Source organism: Balaenoptera acutorostrata, chromosome 8, assembly GCF_949987535.1.
Source record: "Balaenoptera acutorostrata chromosome 8, mBalAcu1.1, whole genome shotgun sequence".
Taxonomy (NCBI): Eukaryota; Metazoa; Chordata; class Mammalia; order Artiodactyla; family Balaenopteridae; genus Balaenoptera; species Balaenoptera acutorostrata.
Window position 1 is genome coordinate 77,779,825 of NC_080071.1, and position 5,860 is coordinate 77,785,684.

General features: G+C 40.6%; 2 pseudogenes; one reads left to right on the plus strand and one right to left on the minus strand.

Moving 5' to 3' along the window:
* The first annotated feature begins 418 nt into the window (after positions 1-418).
* Positions 419-587, plus strand: LOC114238584 (40S ribosomal protein S29-like; annotated as a pseudogene).
* A 151-nt stretch (positions 588-738) lies between these two features.
* Positions 739-2,289, minus strand: LOC103000212 (40S ribosomal protein S16-like; annotated as a pseudogene).
* Positions 2,290-5,860: the final 3,571 nt, after the last annotated feature.

The window sequence follows — 5,860 nt, forward strand, 5'->3', positions numbered from 1 at the left end:
GCTGTCCTTTCATCCTTGTAGGTTTTAACTTGAACTTGAAGCTTTCTCTCTCATTAGATTTCCATCTCATTGCTTCTGTATCTGTATGTTCCCATTCAGCCTGGCTTCAGGTTGACAATTTATGGTCTTGTTTTTTTAACTCAGTTACTTCCCTTTAGTCTCCAGGTCTACCCATCTCTTTCAACCCTTCTCATTAAAGCCCAGAGACGAGTGAACTCTGCCTCAGTATCCAGTACTGGTTCCTGATCCTGACTTCAACACCCCAGTTCTCAGTTTGTCTAAATGGAGGGACTGTATATATTCCTGCAGAACCAATTTGTGAGACCAAAGCAAGTTGTCCCGGATATAGCATAATCTCTGAGGATTCCACTGGTACATGTCTCTTTGTGTTGTGCCTCATTGCATCTGAGAAAGTAAGATGGGTCATCAGTAGCTCTACTGGAGCCACCAGAGAAAATTCAACCAGGGTTCTTGCCCATGCCACATCTGCTCAAACTGGCATGTATAATCCAGAAATACTGCTTCAATATGTGCAGCCAGTGTTTCCTCAGTACATAAAGGATGTAGGTTTCATTAAGTTGGACTAAGTGAACACCCTTGACTAGACCACCCAAGACATCTACCTTACTGTGGAAACAATGCTAGCTCCTTGTACTTTTTTTTTTTTTTTTTTTAAACCTCAAATCCTACAACCACTGTTTATTATAAAGGTGATCCTTGATCCTCATGATGGGCTCATCAGTAGGATTTCTGGTAGTGAGCACAGGCACCAGGACCTACAAACATTTTGGATTCACAGTGATGAGGATCAGCTACCAGCAGGATCTAGTCATACAGGGTGAGGATGTCTTTGATCGCCATCTTGGAAGCCTCATCCATGTATTTCTGGTAATAGGCCACCAGGGCTTTGGTGAGGGACTGGTAGATTGTGTAAATCTGGGCCCTGTGACCACCACCCTTCACTGAGACTCAGATGTCCACCCCAGAAAATCACTCCTTGCCCAGAAGCAGAAGAGCCTTCAGTAGCTTATATTGCAGTGTGCATGGCTTGATCATCTCCAGGGGTGCCGTTCACCCTGATGAGGCCATTGCTCCATTTGCAGTGTGCCATGGCTATGGCCGTCTTTTGCTTGCATCTGAACATCTGCACCAATTGCAGAGGGCCCTTGGATCACAGGGCTGCTGGGGTAGACAAGAGCTCCTCACCTCATAATGCTGTAACCAGAAAAGTGTTACATGTACACATCTTTTGCTTGCATACTTTCTATCCTGCACTTGCTCTCCAACTTTGCCTTATGTCTCCCAGACTCCAGGAAAGAATTCAACTGTTGAGGTTGAGGGGAAGCCAGGAAGCATGGTGTAAAAATCACTGGGCAACAAGTGAGGAGACCTGGTTTCCAGATCTACAGATGCCACAAACTAGCTGTGTGCCCTTGAGAAAGACACCTAGGTCAGGTGACTCACTTACAAAATCAACAAGTTAGTCTCAGTCAACAAGGCTCTCCTTACAGCTCTAACTTCCAATGGGTTTTATCAGAGAAGATCTAGTATTTTGCTGTATTTAAGGATCTGTGTTTTCCAAATTCTAACTGGATGGATAAAAAGTAACAGGAACTTAGCTGAAGTTCTAGTGAAAGAATCTTTGCATCTTTGACTATAGTTTTCTCTCTCTAACTTTGTTCCCACCACAAAACTAAAGAAAAATAAAATATCAGTGGTTTATTTTCACATCTATGAAAAAGAAGCTTCCAAAAGTCTTTCCATTCACGCATTCAAATTTATTACACTGCGAACCAGTGGGCTCCCGCTGCATTTATTTAAACTTCTGTCACTATCATTGTGAATATAGCCAGAGGTCCCCTGTGGGCTGTGAGATGAAACGCTGAATGGCAACAAAAGTAAACAAAGCAACATCTTACATTCTATTCTCCTGGCTGCACCATTGGTTTTTAATGACATAAGAAATACCGAGAAGCTACAGTTGAGTTAAGCATGAGCATAAATAAAGTGACAATGCAGCAAGCTAAAATGCTCATATTCTAAATTCTAAAATCAGATTCCTTTGTCTCCAGGCACCCTTCAAGCTGAAGTTATATTTCTTCCCCCCTTACAAAATTTACTTCACCAGATTGCTTTTCTAAAATGGAAACTGTAGCTCAGGAAGCAGAGTGGACCTTGGGTGAAGTTCATCTTACGTCCACTCCCTTCCATCTCTTCTGTGCCCTTTGGTCCTGAAATAGGCTCTTTTCTCATCGTCCCCAGGAACAGAGCATCTTCAGGATCTCTCATGTCCCAAAGTAAGGCCAGTAACTAAGGATTACAACAGTCCTAAATATGGAATACTTTAAGTGGTTACTCTTTTTTTGGTGTATGTAGCTTATCAATAGAGTGATCAGGGAACTGACCAGTTCTAACTATTCTAACTGGCAGTTTATCACAGTTAGAGCCAGGGCTGTCCAAAACAATTGTTATGAAGAACTGGATCAGATTGGCATCAATGAGATTCTGAATGAAGATGCCACTGGCATATTAACAAGGGGATTAGGATCAGGGAACTAGACTTCTAACCACATCTCCAGCACTGATTAACTTTTTGGCTTTAGGAGAAAAATTTCATTTTTTCTGAATCTGCTTTCTCATCTGAAAATATATTCATTTGGTTATTTATCCAACAGGAAAGTTCCATTTAATATTGTTTTAAAGAGTGAATAGTTGTAATTTACAGGTAAAGGGAAGAACAAGAGAAAAGAAACATGGAAATCTGAAAACACTCAGCAATTTAAAAATCAGAAAATAATATGACCAAACTGCATGAACTTAAGAGCGAGGCAGATGAAGCTGGAACTATTTGTTGACAGAGTTGTGAAGAAGCTTTCATGTCATATTGTGGCATCAGAGCCATGTAGACTAGGCAATGGAGACACACTGACTGTTTTTAAGTAGGGAAATGGCATGGTTTGCTTTATTGCTTGGAGCATGAATAATGCTATGTCTCTTTTTTAATATTGACGTTTATTTACTTAAGCCTCCATTTCTCAGATAAGCAGGGACTCCAACCTCTTTCTCTAGACCTCCACCCTACTTCCACCAATAGTCTAAGACTAGTCTAAGAATTATATACTAATCCCAAAGAGAATAATCATGATCCTAAACAATGGACTACAGGCCAAGGGGAAAAAAAAATGAGATCTGTTTTCTGCTGCCTCTGCTTCTGTCACTGATGTTGTTGAAAAGTGGCTTTCTCGTTTAGAGAAGTGGCTTCTTTATTGTTTTTTAAATTTATTTATTTATTTATTTACTTTTGGCTGCGTTGGGTCTTCATTGCTGCTTGCAGGCTCTCTACTCTTCATTGCAGTGCGCGGGCTTCTCATTGTGGTGGCTTCTCTTCTTGCGGAGCACTGGCTCTAGGGGCATGGGCTCAGTAGTTGTGGCTTGCAGGCTCTAGAGTGCAAGCTCAGTAGTTGTGGCACACTAACTTAGTTGCTCCGCAGCATGTGGGATCTTCCTGGACCAGGGCTTGAACCCGTGTCCCCTGCACTGGCAGGCGGATTCTTAACCACTGCACCACCAGGGAAGTCATGTAAGTGGCTTCTTTAAATCTGATGTTTTCCCTGCTCACTGCTGCAAGGATCACATTGCTTGATCTAAAATGTTTTTTTTTTTTTTAAGTGGAGAGAAAGTGGAGGTTTCTGTCCAAGTTATGGTGACCTCATCTAACTTTACATGTAGACAGGGAGCTCTACACCACTGTTACCCTGATCTTTCAAATCCAATTATTTTTATTTGTTTACACAGTCACTTCCCCAGATCTCCCAGGAAAGTTGTATCAGAACAAGTTCTGGTATCTACAATAGACCCACAAATTCCCTTTGACCTTCCTATTTTGTCTTTTGAGTCTCAAAGTCCCTTCTCGTATTCATTCCAAGTCCATACCTATTTTCTATTACAGAAAGAGAGACATTTCTTTGTGGAGAAAAATCATGCTGTGTTACCACTGTATTTTAGATAACAGCCTGGAACATTTTCTCAAAGTGAAAGCAACCTGCACAAAAATTACATGGGGATGACTAATCAAAGAAATATAGATTGCTTAGATTACTGGGTCACTTCTAGACCCAATAAATGGGACTAAAAATGGGCTAGAAATCTGCATTTTTCAACACATTCTTCCAATGGTTTTTATGCACAGTAAAGTATGAGAACCACTCGCAGAGCTGTTGAGGATAAATAGACCAGAAGGACACCAGAAGTGGGAGACCGATTAAGAAGTTATTGTAATCATATAGACAAGCAATTATGAGGATTATTACTGTGATAGGGATTGTGGTAAAGGAGGAGAGGGAGGCATGCATGAGAATCATTTCAGGTGTAGATTTCAGAGATGCATTTCATCCGTTGGTAGCATTCAGATTGGAATCAAGTTGATCCAGCTTATAAGTGTGTATGAGGTCACCACTCTTATGAATGGTTCTCCCTGCAAATTCCCTCAGCTACTTTGCTTGCTGACTGGGCACAATGCACCTGCATCCAACTGATTCAGCATTTCTACAGAATGGGGGCTTGGAGGCAGTTTTGGTTACACTTTTGATCATGCTTCAGCTACTTTATTTTACACTCATAAGCACTAACACAAGCAGCTGGGATATAAAAGGAAGGCATCAAGGTGGATGGAGGTTAGACAGACCCTATGCTGGGATAGCCAACAGGAGCAAGCCGACCACTTTCCACTTGAGATGTGAACACACATTTTGCAGTTCATTCTGTTACCACATGACCCCGCCAGGTCCTGAGGGCAGCTTCCTGAAAACTCAGAAATCCTAAGTGTATTGCCACGAGTCCTCTTGTGCTTTTGAATCTTCAGTCTAAAACCACCAGAGTATATACAAGGGATCAGCAGGGATGAAGACATGAAGGAACAGAAAATCAAATGTCACACATTAAAGCAGTAATCCCCACACTCTGTTTTAAGGGACACTACCTTTCAGGGGTTCATAGGTTTGTCTCAACAGCAAACACAATAAAGTAAATTGGTCAAATACAGGCTTGAACAATGTTAACCAACTCTCTCTACCTCACAACTACCTAGAACCGCTAATACAATAATGTGCACAGAAGCTGTAGGGTAACACTTAAGAACACACACCCTGGAACAGGAATGCTGAGGTTCAGATCCTAATTGGGCCACTTACAAGGGTATTAATCCTCTTTGTGCTTCAGTTTCCCTGTCTGTAAATGACAAGGAATAATCATACCTGCCTCACAGAATTGTCAGGAAAATTAAATGAGATAATGAATGAAAGGGCTAGGGCAATGCTTGGCACATGGTAAGTACTCCATAAAACAAGTTTAAAAAACAAACAAACAAACAAGAGGGCAAATAGCACTTTGTGAACTGACTTGACCTAGAATGATTTAGGGAGTGATACAGGATGATTATATTTTTGGCTACCATTTGAACTCCATAGATATGACCATATTTCTTGGAGTCTTGGAAGTTGATCAAGGAGAGAAAAACATCAAAATGCTCTTCATTAATATATATTTTTCTTCTGGAGAACTTATTTTTCTGATTTCTAAGTCAGAGACTGGTTTGAACAAGATTGGGATGTCTATATGTAAACTTGACTGTCTATAGTTTTTTCTCTACTGAGATCGTAAGAAAAAGAATAAAGTCTATTCCTCTGTATTTCTAACACTGGGCATTAGTGCCTCGACTATTGGAAAATTAAATAAATGCTTACTGAATAAATTTTCTTATAGATATCTCCTTAAGCAATTTGGGTAATGAGAGAAAATTTTGCTGTTCAGTTTATTTGCTTAAAAATAAAACTGAAACTCCTAAGTGAATGGCTCACAAACC